Genomic DNA, 18,841 nt, shown 5'->3' on the forward strand with positions numbered 1-18,841 from the left:
ATTACAAGTGATATTCTAACAGAATGTGCTGTTGTCAACATAAATAAAAATTATACTTAAAGATCATATAACACAGTGTAGGTTCTAGACTGGAACCCTAATTCTGTAACTTCTAGCTATGTGATCTCAGGAACATCATTCACCTCTCAAGGCCTTAGCTGCTACATGATAAAAACAATATTGGTAACAATAATTACCTCACAGGATTAGCATGAGAAGTATCTGAGATAATGTACGTAAACTGCCTACAACAGTCCCTGTCACATAGCAAGTACTCAATCCGTTACTGGTTTCTATTAACACAGGCTTTACTTCATCCCCTCACAAAAGACCATGGTCCCATTTCAAGAAACATTTATCAAATGCATAAAAATCTATATATAATATCTATAAAATACTTTGGATTTTAGGTGTCAATTTTCACCAAGATCTCAATAGCTGGACGATGTTTCTGAGGGAAACCAAAGCATGGAATGACTGGAGAAAGACACTGCGAATATAGCTTGCGATGCTGGACAGAACTGAAGGAATCATCAGTATGAGCTCGTTAACTTGACTTGGACAACTATACACACACACGTATAAAACAGAAAGCTACAGAAAACACACATACATACTTTCCCTTTGTTTATGAATGCCTAAAAGATAAACAGTGATTCAAAATAAACCCAAACTCTGGTTGCAAAAGGTGGAGGAAAACATGTTTTGCATTTTTCTCTACTACATCTTCCCATCTACTAACAGCAATCTCCCATTCCCCCACTCCCACCGGAAGACACTCGAGTGTCCACTCTTCCATCGGTAGCAGGAGCCCTGGAATCTCTGCTGCGGTCTCCGCGCTCCGGCTCTCACAAGTAACTGAGCGTCTTCAACAACTACTCGAGCCCAAAGTTCAACTCCAAGGACCTACTCACGCCCGCTATCCAACCCCCGGATCCTTATTTTATTCTACACCCACATCTGACATCTAGTTTGCCCATTCTTTTCCTACCACCACACTCATTGTCACTAGTGCTACAGCAAAGATCATCCATCAAAGACCTGAGGGCCTCGGTAAATACCTGAGGACCTGCAGGCCTTAGTTTCTGTTAACAACTACTGAACTCTGTGCCTGTAAGAGCAAAAGCAGCCACAAACGACACGTAAATCAAAGTATGGCTGTGTTCCGAGTTTTTTTATTTATGAACACTGCAACTTAAATTATAACACATATTTACAGATACATTTATACATCATTTATATAATTCTCACTTAGTCTTAAATTTTTTTTCCAACTTTTTAAAATGTGAACACCATTCTTAGTTTGCAGGCTATTCACAAACAGGCAGTGGGCCAGGTTTGGGCCATGCACCATAATCTGCTGACACCTATCAATATCACTTTCTTCCCAAACCAAACATGTCCGATAAACATGGCTTCGCTCCATTACTTTCCATTATTTCAACCCCTCGTTCTAACTTTCTGCCTCACTCCTCTTGTAAACGCCTGACTTTGCATCAATCCAGTATCTCTCTTCTGTGTAGTGTTCTATACTGTGGAGTGTTACAGAAGGAAAAAAAATCCACCACTTGGATCGGTACCACTAAAGATTTCTGTTCTTCAATCTCAACTGGATTTTCAATAGCACCTAGCAATACCTCTGGTCTTCAGTCGCTCCCATCCTCCACAGCAAACTCACTACCACTGCCACCGTCCCCTCAAGATGAATCTCCCTAACAAAGGTGATACTTGTCTGTCTTCCACAAACAAGGTCATGAGACAAAAGCCTCAACTTTCCCAGACTGTCACCTGAACCCCATACCACCGGACAAAGTATTATTACAAATATACCTGTATCTGTACACACCTCCACAAGCAGAGTATTCGACCTTTGTTCTGAAATTCCATAGGCCTGATTTTGTCCATTATTAGAATTTAAGTACCTTACTAAATAAGTACTACATTTATTAGATGCCTAGCACTCAACCAAGTGCTTTACAATGATCTCTCAATCTAGGAGGAACCCCTCCTCCTAGAAATCCCCTCTAAGCCCACCTCCAGAACACTCAGGGGCCTATCAGCTAAGGCTACCATAACAAAATACCACAGGCTGGTATTAAACAACACAAATTATCTTACAGTTCTATAAGCTAGAAATCCAAGATCAGGGTGTCAGCATGGTCAGCTTCTGGTGAGAACTCTCTTACATGGCCTTTCCCTGCTGTGTGGTCAGAGAACCAACACTGACATCTCCTCTTATAAAGACGCTATTCCTACAGGATCAGAGCCTGACCCTTTTGTACTCACCTTAATTACTTCCTCAGAGGCCTCATTTCCAAATACACCTACACTCGGGGTTAGGGCTTCGACATTAAAATTTTTCAGGGACACAAACACTGGGGCCACAACAGTGCATTTCTTCAGTGCTCTCAAACACCCGTGACTATACCTGAAACACTGCTCCACAAAGTTATTTCATTTCTCACCCACTTGACTGTAGGACTGTTTTTCTTCAAGAGAAAGCTCCACATGCTACTCACCAATTCCTATCACTTACCAGAGAGGCTATCGTGGAAGCAAACAGTAAATGACGAAAGAGACTAAATGAACGAATAAAATAACTTCGGCATGATATTCATTTAATGAAAATGGAAGGGTGAGACCAATATTTGAGTTACACAGACCTCTCAGGTTGTTTCTGCCTTTGAGACTGATGCACCTTATAACAAAGAAGATAATTCAAGACCACCCCCAGTGATCAATTTTGTTTAGTTTCCCAGTAAAAAGATATGGGAAGAAGAGCAGAGATATCTGAGTGCTAGACAAGTTATACCCTCCACTGCACTATTACTCTGGTCTGCTTTGGGGCATACTTCATCGCAGATGAGAAAAAGCTTACAGAGCTTAAAATTTAGTTGGCGATACTACAGTTACAAAAAAAAAAAAAAAAGGCAAAATGAATGTTTCAGGAGTTCAAAACGAAAGTTAACCAGGAATGTAATAGCCAGAAACAGACAAATGTGTGCTACCAAAAATATGTAAAAAAATTATTGTAAACAGGGGCACCTGGGTGGCTCAATCAGTTAAGCAGCTGACTTCGGCTCAGGTCATGACCTTAAGATTCACGAGTTCGAGCCTGGCATTGGGCTCAATGCTGACAGCTCAGAGCCTGGAGCCTGCTTCGGATTCTGTGTCTCCCTCCCTCTCTCTCTCTCTCTCTCTCTCTCTCTCTCTCTGCACCTTCCCCATTCACTCTCTCTCTCTCTCTCAAAAAAATAAACATTAAAAAAATGTAAAAAAAAATATTGTAAACATACAAATAATCTTCAACAATGTAATGATACTACATTAACCTGGGAGCAGAGATACCACAGTAGAGATTCCAGAGTCCTTAATAAAGGTGGAAAGAGTTGAGGACACTTTAATGCCCTCAGGATGGGAAGTGAGGAGATTACTCTCACTAGGAAAAAATAGACACAAAGAGACAAAAACACAGTGGGGGAGGGAGGAGGGCACAGGCAGGGGACTTCAACAAATGTTCTTCCGAATTATTAATGCAATGTGACACCACAATAAATTTCATAAAAGAAGGAATACTTTAGTTTTGCAAATACTGTAAGTACAAAGAGTTACACAAAGGTTGGTAATTAAAATGTGTTCAGAAAGGCAACCTGAAAGCAACGGGGGCATGGGTACCACATTTTCTAAATCATTCACTTTTACAAGACCTTTTGGGCATCTTCCTTACAGCGAGGTACTGTGGCAGTCACAATAAAAGGAGAATAAAATGAGTCAAAAACAAACTACAGGTTTCCTGGGCTATCCCAGAGTGTCCCTGAGAAAACTTTCTCAACCCAAAGGGGCCTGACGCAAAGGTATTCTCCCCACCCCCGAAGTCTTTCCAAGGCCGCTTTGCTTTAAGAAAGACCCTACATTAGTAAGGTAATGGCTCTTTTCATAAAAGTGAAAATTCTCTTCCAATTTCCTTCAGTTACTGAAAACAGCTACTAATGCAGGTCTTTTGTAAAAGCCAAGTGGTACAATGTGGACTTTCATAAAATGGGGGATACCTATGTATTGCTGACACCTGAAATCTCATTCTAGAATTTAAAGTCTGTAATCCATGACAGCAGAGGCATAATTCATACAGTTTTCTGCGCATATAAACCCGGATAAGATACGGCACTTTGATATCCGTGAAAAGAAAGTCAAGAAAAATAAACTGTAAAGAAGAAAACTCCTGAAAGTATCAAGTTCACCCAGTCACGCACGGGACAAAACTACTTGCTCAAGGCTACTGTGACACATTCAAGGCTCCAAGAATTCAAGGCTCCAAGTTTCTTTCCAGTACATCATACAACAAAAGCTCAAAAAGTGACGCCTTTTCTGAGATAACAAGCCTTTATCTGGTTTTAAAACAACAAAACCCCCATAGTGTTAAAGTAAGCCAGGAAAGAAGCATAGAGTCCTTCCTTAAGGTGTAGACAGAGCTAATTTTTGAGTCAAGGTAGTAAAAAGAGAGAAGCGGTGCTCAAATATTTGGTCCGGGGACTAGGACTGCTTTTTGATATTTAAATGTGAGAGAATACAGGCAAAGGAGAAAGAGTCAAGACCAGCTGACTGGGAACAAAATATAAAAATAGGACCTGGCCTTTATGTCAAAAGGTGTCTGCCATCATTTCAGCTGGGAGAAAGGTTTAGAATGGCACAGGGAGGAAAAGCAACGGAGAGAGGTTTTAAGAGCAGCAGCAGTTAATTGCCCTGATTCCGCCAGAGAGAGATGAAGTACAAATCAAAAATTTTCTGGGGCGCCTGGGTGGCTCAGTCCCTTAAGTATCTGACTCTTGATCTCAGCTCAGGTCTTGATCGCAGGGTTCTGAGTTCAAGCCCCACACTGGGCTCCACAGTGGACATGAAGCCTACTTAAAAAAATTAAAAAAAAGAATATTCTACTTCCAGAGAGTAAAATCATGGTTACCAGGGGGGTAAAACTGATGGGGTTTGAGAGTACAAACATGCAACGAGCAGTTAATAAGTTACAGAGATCTAATGCCCAGCGTAATAATACAGACAATACTGAACTGTAATTATGTCATGTGATAAATATAGCTAGAGGCAGGTTGCCTGGGTGGCCCAGTTGCTTGAGCGCCAACTTTGGATCAGGTCATGATCTCACAGCTGGTGGGTTTGAGCCCCGCGTCGGGCCCTGTGCTGACAGCTCAGAGCCTGGAGCCTGCTTCAGATCCTGTGTCTCCCTCTCTTTGCCCCTCCCCTGCTCATGCTCTATCTCTCAAAAAAAAAAAAAAACAAAAAAAAAAAAACACAAAAAACCACATTAAAAGAAAAATATTGCTACAAAGGCAACCATAAGATATGAATGTATCACAGTGACACATCACACATATTAAATTTATACAGTGTCATATGTCAAATTCATTCAATTGAAAATAGAGAAAAATTCTATTTCCTGCATCAATTCCTACTGACGGGTAATGTCTGGCCGGAGCACGAGTGGATGGTGCCGGACACTGCACGAAAAAAGGGCTTTGCTTCTAGGTCCGGTGCACTGTTCGGCAGGCTTCTGCGGTGCTTGCGGGTTAACAGCCAGTGGCTTCCCCCAGCGCCCTCCCCTGGGTGGTTGGTCGAAGACAGCCTCTGGGAAAACACCTCTCTGTGAACATCTTTCGCTGGTACCCGGAAAGCAGATTTCTATAAAATCCATTAAGGAGGCACCAGAGCAACTTCTCTGCCACCCAATGAGCCACACGCTCTCTCAACGAAGTCTGGATCTCAGCCCTGGGTGGGCCTCTTCCTTGGGTGCTTAAATATGGCCCTTAGGGGCAGAGGCGAATCCTTCTATTTCCATATTCTTTAGAGCTCTCTTTCTGCTGACCAGTCAATTCTGTTAATGTTTCTCTACACTTCTCTACATTGAACTTTCCCTGTTCGTATCACCCTGTGTGGTTTCTCCGGCCTGTTTGGACTAGACTGATACAATGCTGACAACTATGGAGACTACAGTCAGGTCAGTGAGGCGACGGAGAACAAGCAGACAGGCAATGAAATGAACTGACAATACAACAGCCTGAAACTTTGCAGCCAGACATCCACAGTCCCTTGCGTGTGACTTAAATTGCTATCTCCCACAAACATTCTTGGTTGTTTTTTTAACTTCCAACTCTCTGAGTTTTAGTTTCACGGCAAAATGTTAAACACCTGTCACCAGCTTTTCCGTGCTGCAAGAGCTGTCCCTCCTGATCCCAGAGGAACGTCAGAGAGCCAAGTGACTAAGAGCACTGAGGGCAGCTGCCAATTCCACCATCTTACACTCCTGCCCAGGAAATCCATCGTGGTCAAAATTTTAGATGGGAGGATGGCTTAGTGGCTGCATCTGGGAGTTAGCTTAAACATGAGCTCGTTAAATGCAGCACGTGACCTTTCCGGTGCCCATTTCCCCCCTATAGATTTCAATGATTATTAGCACACTTGGACAAAATCAACCACTGAAAAACTCATTCAATTTCACGTATGCATGTTAGGTAAGCCAAAAATAGAAACCCACAGAGAAATAAAGGAGCAGGTTAACAGCAAAGCCAAATTCTTGAAACAAACGCCAGGGATAAGCAATGGTAAAGGTTACTTCTTCTCGTAAGTGGTGTTTCAAAAGGAAAGAAAAGAACATCAAAAAATATTTCTTGGAATAAAACAGTCCCAGAGTTGGAAAACCAAAGATATAAGCAGGCACTAAAGAATTCAACAGATTTGTTGTATCACTCATTTAGCAGAAGACAATTCTGGAAGAAATCAACAGTAAATGACACTAAATAAGCCATGCACACTGTGCTACTATGCTAAAATGCACTGACCAGCAAAGAAGAGGTAATTGCCAGAAAGACAGCCTTACGTTTCTATAGGGCATTTGTTTTATTTTAAGGAGTGCTGGGTTGGGACGTACTTGTGTTTTCGAGGAACAAAAATACTTTCAAAAACAGTAATTGGTAAGAATCTGTCTTATCCCACTACCTTACTCTAATCTCTCCAAACATGTTTTACAGCTGGCAAGCCTAGGGTAGAAATTTGTGTATTTACAGTGAATGCGCAGGGATAGTCTTTCCTTTCTACTGAGAACAAAGCACATGTACAACTTCTTCAAGTACAAGACTCTTGCCTCCCAACTGGAAAGACTCCACATAGCAAACTGACAAGGATCCCAGACTCTCGTCTGCCAGAAAAACAATGTCATGGCTGTTGATTTTGCTTCTGCCTTTCTCCAACATAACTGCCTCAGGGATTCTAGGGCAGGTACGTATTTCTCCTTTCCGCTACCCTGCTGACTCAATCAAAATCCTCCTCGTCTTTAGCACAAATTTCACAGTGCATCTAATAAGTTTCCAGATTAATTTCACAGGGGATGGGGTTCCTGCCATCACTCCAAATTGTGTGTGAACCCAAAACCTTCTAGTCCCTCACCTCTCAAACTAACAATTTTTTCAATTACTCATACTCCTCTTTAGTGAGAATGCTATTGTCATTATCCTTATTAATGTTAGCTAGAGTACTGAAACTAACTTCCAGTTGGTCTTCATGCCTGTGGTTCTCCCAACTTCACTAGCATCCTGCACACCATTCTGACCCACTTGCCCAGTAGAGCAACTTTATCATTAAAGAAAAGAAGCAGCTCCAGAAATTCAGAGGTGCCTCCAGGAAGCTGCAAAAATGAGAGGAAATCCACTTGGCAGGGGCTCGAGGCCACCACCATTTAAACCCACTAGCACTGGGGCGCCCAGGTGGCTGAGTCAGTCAAGCATCCAACTCCTGATTTCTGCTCTGGTCATGACCTCACGGAATAGAGCCCCACGTGAAGCTCCGTGCTGGGAGTGGAGCTTGCTTAAGATTCTCTCTCCCTCTCCCTCCACCCCTCCCTGTAGCGCTCACTCCCTTCAGTGCTCTCAAAAAACGACACACAAAAGAACAAAATCCCAGTAGCACTAGTTTTATCAGTTTTATGAGGGTCATCTTCGTGTTTTCTTGGGGGAAGGGACTGCTTAGCAGTCATTTCCCTAAGACAGCAAATGCTATCTACGTACCTACCTTACTTTCCTACCATTGCCCTAACACACCACCACAAACATCAGTGACTTAAATCCACACAACTTCACTACATTACAGTTCTAGAGGTCAACAGTCTGACACTGGTCTCGCGGGGCTAAGATGACGGTGTCAGCAGGGCTGGATTCCTTCCCAGAAGCTTTAAGAGTGTTTGTTCTCTTGCATTTGGAGGGTCTAATATCCACCTAATTCTTTGGCTCACGACCCTTTGCTGAATCTTGAAAAGCCAGCAACATCAGGTGGAGTCCTCCTTGCTCCGCCTCCTCTCACTTCCCACCAGGAACCTTGTGGTTACACCAAGCCCATCAGGAAAATCCAGCGTAGTCTTCCTAACTCAAAGGTCAGGGGATTGGCAACTTTAATTTCCCTTTGCCATAGAAAGTAACGTATTCAGATTCCAGAAATTAAAACATGAACCTCTTTGGGGGGTTGGGGGGGCGGGGGAAGGACATTACTTGTCTACTACATACACTCCCCAGATTTTATTTACCCTCTATCTCCAGCAGAGTACTGCTCCAGAGAGAATCAAACAAACCCAACTTAAATGTGTAATATGTAACCCAAGTCCACTGTCACCTATCCTATTTTCCCCCCGAGATACAGGAAAGGAAATAAGAGATCGCAAGAATAATCAGTGCAAAGACACATGCTCGTATCCCCGGACAGAACTTGGAATTCATTTTCTTTTTTTTTTTAACATTTATTTTTGAGAGAGAGAGAGTGCAAGCAGCGGAGGGTTGGAGGGAGACACAGAATCTGAAGCGGGCTCCAGGCTATGAGCTGTCAGCACAGAGCCTGATGTAGGGCTAGAATGCACCACGGACCGCGAGACCATGACCTGAGCCGAAGCCAGATGCTTATAACCGGCGAGCCACCCAGGCGCCCCATGGAATTCATTTTCTCTTAATGCATGGTCACAAATCCTCCAACTGAATCAACAATAACTACGCCACAGACTAATTTTTAGTAAAAGAACCTCATAGAGACCCTGAAATTCAATTTGAAGTACCAACTGGAAAAACTGCAAAAAATAAAACCATCAACTGTTTGGTCTGGTTATTATTAAGCCATGTAATCATTTTTCTCTTAGAAAATCTATGCCTAATCCTAACCCTTGAACACAGCACTACAAAAAACTCGCAGTGTTTCTAATACTTACACCACTGGGAAAAAGTGTGCCTAAATATAAGCTCAAGCTTAAAAACCTCTTAGGGCACAGTGCTGCTTAATTCCTGACCCTACTTTTAGAATTATGGAGAGCTACTATGCAGATTCACTGAGCGCTTACAAAAATTCAGTTCAGCATGAGTAAGACCCTGTACAACATATACATCTTTTCTTAGCTGTTGGTACCTGCCAAGATTTGTAGCAGATTCAGAACTGTCATATTTTAACGGAGTACTGGGCGCCTGGATGGCTCAGTCAGTTAAGAGTCCAACTCTTGATTTCGGCTCAGGTCATGATCTTGCAGTTTGTGAGCCCAGGTTCAGGCTCTGTGCTGGGTGTGGGTCCTGCTTGGGATTTTCGCTCTCCCTGTGCCCCTCCCCCACTCTCTTAGGCACACGCTCTGTGTCTCAAAGTAAGTATTTTATTTTATTTTAATTTTTAATGTTTATTTATTTTTGACAGAGACAGAGACAGAATGCGAGTGGGTTGGGGCAGAGAGAGAGGGAGACACAGAATCTGAAGCAGGCTCCAGGGCTCCGAGCTGTCAGCACAGCGCCTGACATGGGGCTCAAACTCACGAGCTGTGAGATCATGACCTGAGCCGAAGTTGGAGGCTCAACTGACTGAGCCACCCAGGCGCCCCTCAAAGTAAGTATTTTAAAAAGAAGTTCACCAAGTTGGCGTATACTTAATTTTAAAAAACTTTGGGGGTCGCCTTGGGTGGCTCAGTTGGTTAGGTGGCCGACTCTTGATTTCAGCTCAGGTCACGATCTCACAGTTTGCGGGTTCGAGCCCCGCTTCTGGCTCTGCGCTCACTGCGCGGAGCCTGCTTCAGATCCTGGCTCCCTCTTTCTTGCCCTCTCCTGCTAGCGCTTTCTCTCTCTCTCAAAAATAAATAAACGTTAAAAATTTTTAAAAATAAAAATAAATAATTTATTTTTTTACTGTAGTATGATTCCAGATTGACCTCAAGAGGGAGCAGCATCCTTTTAAAAATAGACTGCCTGCAGGTAAATGTTTTCTGTCTCACTAAAAACAAATGGAAAGACACACTAGACAAAAAATATGGAGACACTCAGGAGCAGGACTTGATTTTAATAATGTTCTACACAACAGAGAGTAGTAATGGATATAAAAGGAAGCAGGTAGACACTGAACTTTAAAACAAACTTGGGGTGAACAGTGAGAAAAAAACACAGAATCAACATTTATGAAGGTCTGAGCTCCTGGCCTTTACCTTAACACTGTTAACCTCACCAGTGCCCATTACCCTTCCTATGGACTATGCCTCAGTTTTAAGAATCAAATGAAATAATGGACATTATTTAAATTAGTAAAATGTTTTTTGTCTAACACGACTGAGAGTAACAAGATTACAGACAACTGAAAGGTACTCATTCTAAGCATTAAGAGGTACTTCAGAGTATTCCAGTATTTCAAAGATGGACTACTGAAACACAACGCCACGTAAGCAGAACAAAAGCTGAGTGAGGCGCGTAGCTCTCCCATCACCAACGGAGGACCAACCTCGCGCTGGGCAGGACATGTGCACAAATCGACAAAGCGGAGGGCCTACCACAGCCTTGGTTACCCAGTGAAGAATCCAGATGGGAGAAAACTCAAAACACATCTTCCACACTTCCATCACCCAATCTATCTGCCTCATGTGGTAGCATGATTTATAAAGCTGGGCTTTTCTAGTTTGTATTCTCAGTAACATAGAAATCTCTCAGAATTAACTACAGGATATACCATCCCAGGGTGGTAAACTCCTGACAATCCTTTGCTTCTTTATCTGTATTTTCTGGGTTTTCTACAGTGAACTCCTACTGCTGTTATATGGAGAAAAAAGCGAAAACAAGCCATCTTTTACTTATTATTTCTACAATGATTAGTAAAGTGCATGTTAGGTGACCAAAGAGAATCACAGATGTACAGAAATAAGTCAGTGCAAATGAACCACTGTTCTAAAAACCTAAATCATACGCAGAACCACTGTGAAAAGACCAAACATCTAAAACCTAAAATTTTTTAATGCCAATCAGAACACTCAAATCCCACATTTAAGACAGAATGACTGCAAAATGACAAAAAAAATACATCACTGTTCAGTAAGCCATATGGCAGTACTTTAAAAAAATAAAAGTCACAGGCTACACAACTTAAACGACCTGTCGGGGGCGCCTGGGTGGCTCAGTAGGTTGAGCATCTGACTTCGGCTCAGGTCATGATCTCAGTTGGTGAGTTCAAGCCCAACGTCGGGTCTGTGCTGACAGCTCAGAGCCTGGAGCCTGCTTTGGATACTGTGTGTGTGTGTGTGTGTGTGTGTGTGCGCGCGCGCGCACGCGCGCGCCTCTCTCTCCCTGCCCCTCCTCCACTCACACTCTCTCCCCTTTGGAAATAAATAAACATTAAAAAAAAAAAAAAAAAACCACGACCTGTCAGGGGTAACCTGATAGAGCGGCCACAGAACCTAAGCAGTCGCTACACTTCACAGGACAGTGCTCTGTGTTTATAGCACCCTTGGTCTGAAAGAATCAAAGGGCATTCACTGTTTACCTTGTATCCCATATCACCTTATTCACTTATTTCACTCAATTGTGACTTTTATCATTCTTACCATTTATTTGTTATTCAACAGGATTCTGACATTCTTAAAATGTATGAATGTGTCCTTTCCATTTATAAATCTGAAAGGATTCACACCACACTATTAAAAAAACCATTGCCCAAGCAACCTAAGAGGAATAGATGTGGAAGGGGGGAGGCTCACTGAAGAAGGAAATTTTCTTTTAATTTCATTCATTTTAGTAGTTCAAATCTGATCTTGGAACACGCAATAATAATACAATAAAGAAAAAAACCTAACGACCACATGAAATAGACTGCATTGCAGGCCATGAGATTTCCTTCTAGATGATACACAGGGAATTTAGTTCATCACCTGAATGGCTTTCCGATCTATTTTAAGTATATTGTTAAAGGCCACAGTCCCAGAGACCAGTTTCTAGGTATCGAGGATTACTTCTCAGCACTTCCAAACACATCCGGGGCTGACCTTTGCCCAGGGCACACAACTAGTCCTGGGAACTACCCATCAGGACTGCTGTCCCTACTCTACCAATTCAACAGTCGACGATGAACTCCAGCAAGCATTTTTGCACGAACTGTCCTTTTTGCCTTCTCTCCATTCACTTAGCCGTTAATCATCCAGGGCAGAAAAGATAGCCATTTCATTCCCCACCATGAAACATCCATTTCAGCTTTCAAGCTTTATTTTCCCCTACAGGGAAAAAGCTGCTACTTTTTCCTTCTCTTCCTTCAAATTGTTGCTTCAGGGGGTATAGCAGTAAAAAACTGAAAACCATCTAAATGCCCACCAAGAGAAAATATAGTTAAAATATTACATACACAATCTGTATATGTGACTATAGAGGGCAAATACTTTGAGGCTGCAAAACATATTTTTAAAGAATGAAGCTTTTTACCTACTGATACGGAATGAGTGATAAATTCAGTGAAAAACCACGTGCAGTGTACCTCATCTTTATGTAAAGAGAAAGAGTATTTATTCACATTTACTTGCATACAAGTAAACTCTTACTTTTACATCATGCCAGAGTTGAATGGCTACGTCCCAGTGGGGAAAGCAGAAGGCTGAGGAGGAGACATTTCCAGTTTACAAAACTTTCTGTACACTTGAAATATGAACCATGTGACTATATTACCTAATTTTAAAGTCGATGAATTATTTTTAAACTTGCTTATAACTTTTATTTCCAGAGCATTTGTGGTTGCTGTGAACACTTTAGAAAGTTGACAGCAGGCAGACTGGCAAATTGATTAGCTTGAGAATCAACCTCACTCCTTTATAATCATGCATTCAGCATCCCCAAAGAAACCCCAAATGTCTTCCCCAACACCATCACCAAGATATCCCACCTTGTTATTATTTAATGAAGCAATAATTACTTAATAAGTTACTAAACTGTAACACGATATGGGACGCAAAGACAGATACCGGAGAAATATAAAATTGTAAATTCTGCATGGTAACCATTAACCTTGATGGGTTCAAATAAGTCTGAAATTTCACGTGAACTTTTTAGGAAGCAAAGAGTTATGTGTAATTTGTGGAGGACATTTCAGCTAATCATACAGCTGGGGAGAGTCCCAATATCACCAAAAGGAAGAAAATGACACTGCAGTATAGGGAAAGTTTTATTCTGCCTTTCATATCCATATAAGCAGAGAAGAAGCTGAGGCCAAAGAATTATGAGAATATTACAGCTCATTTGAAAATCTGTCTAATAGCATAGAAAAGAATTCAAATGTCAAACCATTAATTTTAAGAACTTTTATATACAATGAACTCACATATGCATATAGAAAAACAAAACAGCATTTTTAAAAATAAACTTATCACAATTATCATAACCAATTGTCATACTCAATAAGGATTATCATAATCAAGCTGGAAACAAAGAACTGGTTTGATAACCTATAACAAGAAAATCTGGTTTTGTTATATATATACACACAATTAAAAACTCCAGTAAACTACTGTTTGTGTCATCCAGCAACTAAAATCAAACCCTACTTAAATGCCATTAAAGGAGCAGATGACTAGTGATCATTTTCATATTTGTCCACACGTATTTCCTGAGCATCCCCTGGGAAATACAACAGAAAGACACGGTTTCTGCTTTCAGGATTTTATAATCCAGTTACAACTGTTAGACTACTCAAAGACAAATTCAGAAGAGAAAGTGATTATCAAGAGGTTAAGCAACTACAGGAGTAAGGGGAGACCTTACCACCCAGAAGACAGAAAAGAGGAAATAAGCTGTTATCTGCTAGCCTTTTTACTTGAAGGACTTCAGAAGGCAGAGATAGGAGAGGGAGAAAATTCCAAGTGGAAATGCGTGAGAAACCAAGAGAGTTTACATTCTTTCTCTTACAGAAAGAATGCAAACACAAGTTTGAATAAAACAAGAGTTAAGTTCCAAAAAGAGCGCTGAGACCTGAAAGGCAAACCTAAGGAACAAGGACTTCACTCTAGAGTTGATCAGGAGCCACTCTGGGGAGGAACAGCTGGAAGACACGTTCTGGATTCAAACTCCACCTCTTCTACCAACTAGCAACCTTCCAGGCTTGCAAGGTCTAAATTTCTTCATCTGTAGAGGAGGAAAGTAGTATCTGCAACAGAAAACTACTAGGAGGACCAAATGAGAACAAAGCATTAAGGACAAAGGCTGGCATAAGAAACACTCAAGAAGTGTGTTTTGTTTTGTTTGCTTCTGTCAGGGGGGGAAAACGTGATCAGGACTGCCTTTAGAACAATTAATTTGACAGCAGTATGCACGATGAATGGCAAAACCTGAGATTAGGGACGTCTCCTATTAATGGCAGTTGAGGCAAAGGGATTAAAAGTATTCTGTTGCTGAGAAAATGGAAAAGCAGCAGGAGAACCTGATTTCTGAACCGTAACGCAAGAGAAGTACAAAGAATTTGTGTGAAAAAGAGAGAATGAAGAATCAAAGGTAACCTTTGATTTTCAGCCTACGTGACTAAGAAAGTGGTAAGACCATTAAAATACACAAGAAAATGAGGGGAAGATTCAATGTGTAAAGGACGCAGTTTAATTCTGAATCTTCTGGTTCCAGATCACAAAATGAGAGTTACTTACAGAGTTTATCAAGAACAGAAGGCAGGTCTGAAGCTTAGGAAAGAAAATGAGGCTGGCAGTGCACACTGGGACTTCAGCAGGGGAGGGAATGAACAGTGGAAACCAGGGGTGTGCGTGCGACTGGAAAAGAGAAAAGACAACTCTAAAAACGGAGCTGTGAACTCAATCTAAAGTAACACTTGCAGAGAAGTGGGATGAGAAAATGCACAAAGGCCACACGAAGGCACAAGTCTGAGATGCTGGCTTGTGCAAGTTACAGAGAAGACAAAGCCTTGCCAGCACTGTGCGTTCCACAGCTCTTCAGATGCTCGTAGAACTGAGATTACAAACTGACTTATGATGATGTGATTATTACAGGTTCTAAGAGCCTGCAAGTGACTGAAAAGTGTTAATTATTCCAACTCAACCCCCAGCAAGACACAGCTAACACAGTATAATTAATTTTCCAGTATCTCAAAGCTCAAAGAAGTGTAACTTTTAAGTCCTCATCTTCCTTGACATCCATCCACACATTTGACTCTACTGATTACCCACTATTTCAGGAAACCCCTCTCCCTCTGTCTACTTGAGACAGCCAATTCCCAGGTTTTTTCCCTTCTATTTTGGCTTCTCTTTCATCTTAACTAGTTTCTCCCCAGAAACAGAACATTGAGGGAACAACAATCCTCTATGAAATTCCACAATAGTTGGCTTAAACAGTTTTTAAAACCCAACTACATTTTAAACTCTGGATCCTACCTAACGCTTCTCTTGTTATCATTAATAGGACCTACATAGTTTCTTGATGGGGGGGGGGGGGGAGGGGGTGCGGAGACACATGAATGTGTGTCTCCAAAAAAAGACTTCAGGCTAAACTGCAAAATAAACTTTCTATTTCTTTCCATCAGCAATAAGATCTATTAATTTTTGAAAATACACACATGCAGCATTGTATTCCCCACCCTTCAACAGCTGAAAAGTCAATAGGTCTTAACATACTCTAAAGACATCTTTCTGGTGCTGAAATATTTTTGTATCCCACAACTATAAAACCTACTCGCATTCAGTGTTAAGTTGTCCAAGAGATAATCAAGAGCAGATCTGCCATTTAGATATGAATCCAGTTACCATCCTTAACAATCACCAAGAAATAAAAGCTCAAATGTTTTCCCATATGTGGGTTTCTTCTCAAATACATGTTACAACTGATCGTACTTTATTACCTTCAGTTTCTGCCGTAGTTCTTTAAAATGCAACCGTGTGACATATGCGAGGAAACTAAAACACGTACTATATACCATAATATTAGGACCTACGCTTTATTAAATTGTCACGATGAGCTTTTGAGAAACTACAAAATACTAAAAATGAGATCATTTTTTAGGGCCTTCTTTGTACTCTTTTTATCTTAGTAGTTTATGATTCATAAAAAATGTTAACCTATATGAGGTTACCCATCCAAGTTTTTAAGAAGACACCTGCAGTAACTACAATTTACTATGATACCCAAATTTAGCATGGCATCAGAGTGACTAAAATAACACAATCCTTCACCTTCTTAATGACACCAGCTCAAGGTGTATTTTAATAACACAGCACCAGAAACCTCATCTAAAAGGATACCAGAGTTTCATAATATTTGTAGGCTATTTTTGAATGCATATGATTATACTCGTGTCTCTATTTTGTAAGGAACATCTCTAAGCACAAAGAGAGGGAAAAACTCTAAGCTCAACAGTTTTGTAAGACACTGTTCGTTAATGAAAGGCAACACGGCAGAGAAGAAAACACAGGTTCTTGGCTTCATCCTGAATCTAACGCAGCCACCACCACTAAAAAGGTGATGAGATCTTGAGCGGTTAAGTTAATCTATCAGAGCCTGTTTATTAATCCTCAGACTGGAGAGAATGCCACCTATGTTGTTAGAAATAAAAAAGAAAAAGCATATTATTACCAGCAACTGTAACTAAAATGCCATAGATGTTTTGGCTCCTTTTGAGCCACAGCTCCCCCAAAACATATACACTTGGGCCTAAGATTTCAGGACATATGCATGCTTTTAGAACCAGACTTCTTTGCGATGATCTTATTCGGTTCTATGTTTTCCCTGGAAGCCAGCAAGAGGATGAACACACAGTGCATTGTTAATAAATACACGCCAGTGATTAGATCAACACGGCCTCCAGCACTTCTGCACACAGAAATACAAAATGTGACAATTTCCCAGCTTTCTGTCTTATTTAATAGCAAACAGTGTAGTATCATCGTTTCACTTACAGCTCACTCCCTAGGGTCGACTATCAAAATATTTAGTCCCTGGCTGCTGGGAGGTTTTGTTTTTTTAATCTGTTTTGAAATGCAAACTTCTAGGCCACTGGCTTTCCGACCTTTTACTTTTTCTTCACATGAGCAGGTTCAAGTTTAAGGAACTGATTTTGTTCTCAACTGACCGTATGGAATTTAAATCTACCTTGAAACATGCACGTACCAAAAAAACAAAAAAGAAACTACTTTAGAAACCTGCTTTATGGAGTCATCCAAGCTTCGTGTAAGCTACCATAAGCTCTGTGTAAACATATTACTTAACTTGCCTAATATGTAAGTATCCCCATCTGGCCTTAGACAATCTTGAAGTTTTACCACATTTGTTTCAAAATAACAGCTTGTAACCCTTGTTCAAAGCTACTTAATAATAGTTGAAACATTACAGAAAAACTGGATACAACGTTCAGCATTAAAAAACCAACATAGCTATGTAGCTTTTACAAAGAATGAGGTATGTAATGAAATGGAGGACTAAATGTGAGTACCCTTGGCCAATAAAAAGCATATATACTATGGATGATCCCAATTTTCTTCTTAAAACATACTTACATGCATAGAAAAATACTGAACGGCTAAACACCACACTTGTAGACTGGTTACCCTGGGTAGTAAGAGGGGAAAATGGGGGGTAGGGGGTGGGGAGCAGACGTCTTCATTGTTTAGCTGCTTTTTTTCTTAAAGAGCACGTAGTAATTTTGTTAATTAAAAAAATAACCGGGAGAAAACAGCCACTGGTAAAACTGTACTTTCTCCTCCGTACCCAAATACTTCTAATGTGTAATTTTCAAAACATAGTTATGACTTCTCAGTTAAAAAAAAAAAAAAAAGACCTACAAAAATACAGTACTAGAAGTTAAAAAAAAAAAAAATCTTGCATTTGCAAGATTACTCCCGCTGGTTCTACTCAGGGCTCCTCTCTACGTCAGTGTTCGAAACGCCCTAAAAAACGGGCACCACACTTGAACGGTAGTAAACGCTCAAACAAACAAAAAAACCCAGAAAGTAAGAAAATGTTAGCGCCTGCTCTAGCCTCGTAAATCCCTTCCCAGCCTCAACCCCCAAGGCTTTCCCGAGTCTACGTAGGCTGGATTCTCTTCCTTCCAAATCAAAACAACAACAGAAAGTCACGGGGTGAAACTGAAAAGGCCTTGAAGGGGCCCGTGGGTGTCTTGGGACCGCAGCGTCAGGGAGTCCTGGTCCCCGAGCCCGGGTCAGAGCCCAAGGACCATCCGCCCGGACCTCCCATACCCTTCGACCCCTCCAGACGCCCTCGACCGCCCTCGACTCCCGGCCCCTGCGACCCTGCCGACTCCGACCCCCAACCTCCCGGCCCCCTTCGAAACCTCCGGCCTCCCCTGACTCCCCAGCCCCCGACCTCCCCGACCCGCCGCCACACTCCAGCACGCGGGACGCGCCGACCCGCACGACCCCGAGTCCGCAGGCAGCGGCGTTACCTGCGGCGAGACGGTCCGTCCGGCCCGCCGCAGCGACGCGCAGGGTCAGGCGCTAGGACTCGGCGGGCTCCACGGCAGCCCGCAGCCCCCACCGCCTCCACACCACCGCCGCCAACGCCGCCGCCGCTGCAGCCCGGAG

The 18,841-nt window shown here is 41.8% G+C and overlaps 1 protein-coding gene across 1 annotated transcript in view; it reads right to left on the minus strand.

Moving 5' to 3' along the window:
* The window catches only part of PCMTD1 (protein-L-isoaspartate (D-aspartate) O-methyltransferase domain containing 1), a 68,697-nt gene extending 49,956 nt beyond the window's left edge, over positions 1–18,741 (minus strand). Inside the window, exon 1 of the mRNA XM_043601064.1 lies at positions 18,703–18,741. The gene's annotated coding sequence lies outside the window, so the exon portion shown is untranslated. The remainder of the gene's footprint in view (positions 1–18,702) is intronic.
* Between the last annotated feature and the right edge of the window lie 100 nt (positions 18,742–18,841).

Source organism: Prionailurus bengalensis, chromosome F2, assembly GCF_016509475.1.
Source record: "Prionailurus bengalensis isolate Pbe53 chromosome F2, Fcat_Pben_1.1_paternal_pri, whole genome shotgun sequence".
NCBI lineage: Eukaryota > Metazoa > Chordata > Mammalia > Carnivora > Felidae > Prionailurus > Prionailurus bengalensis.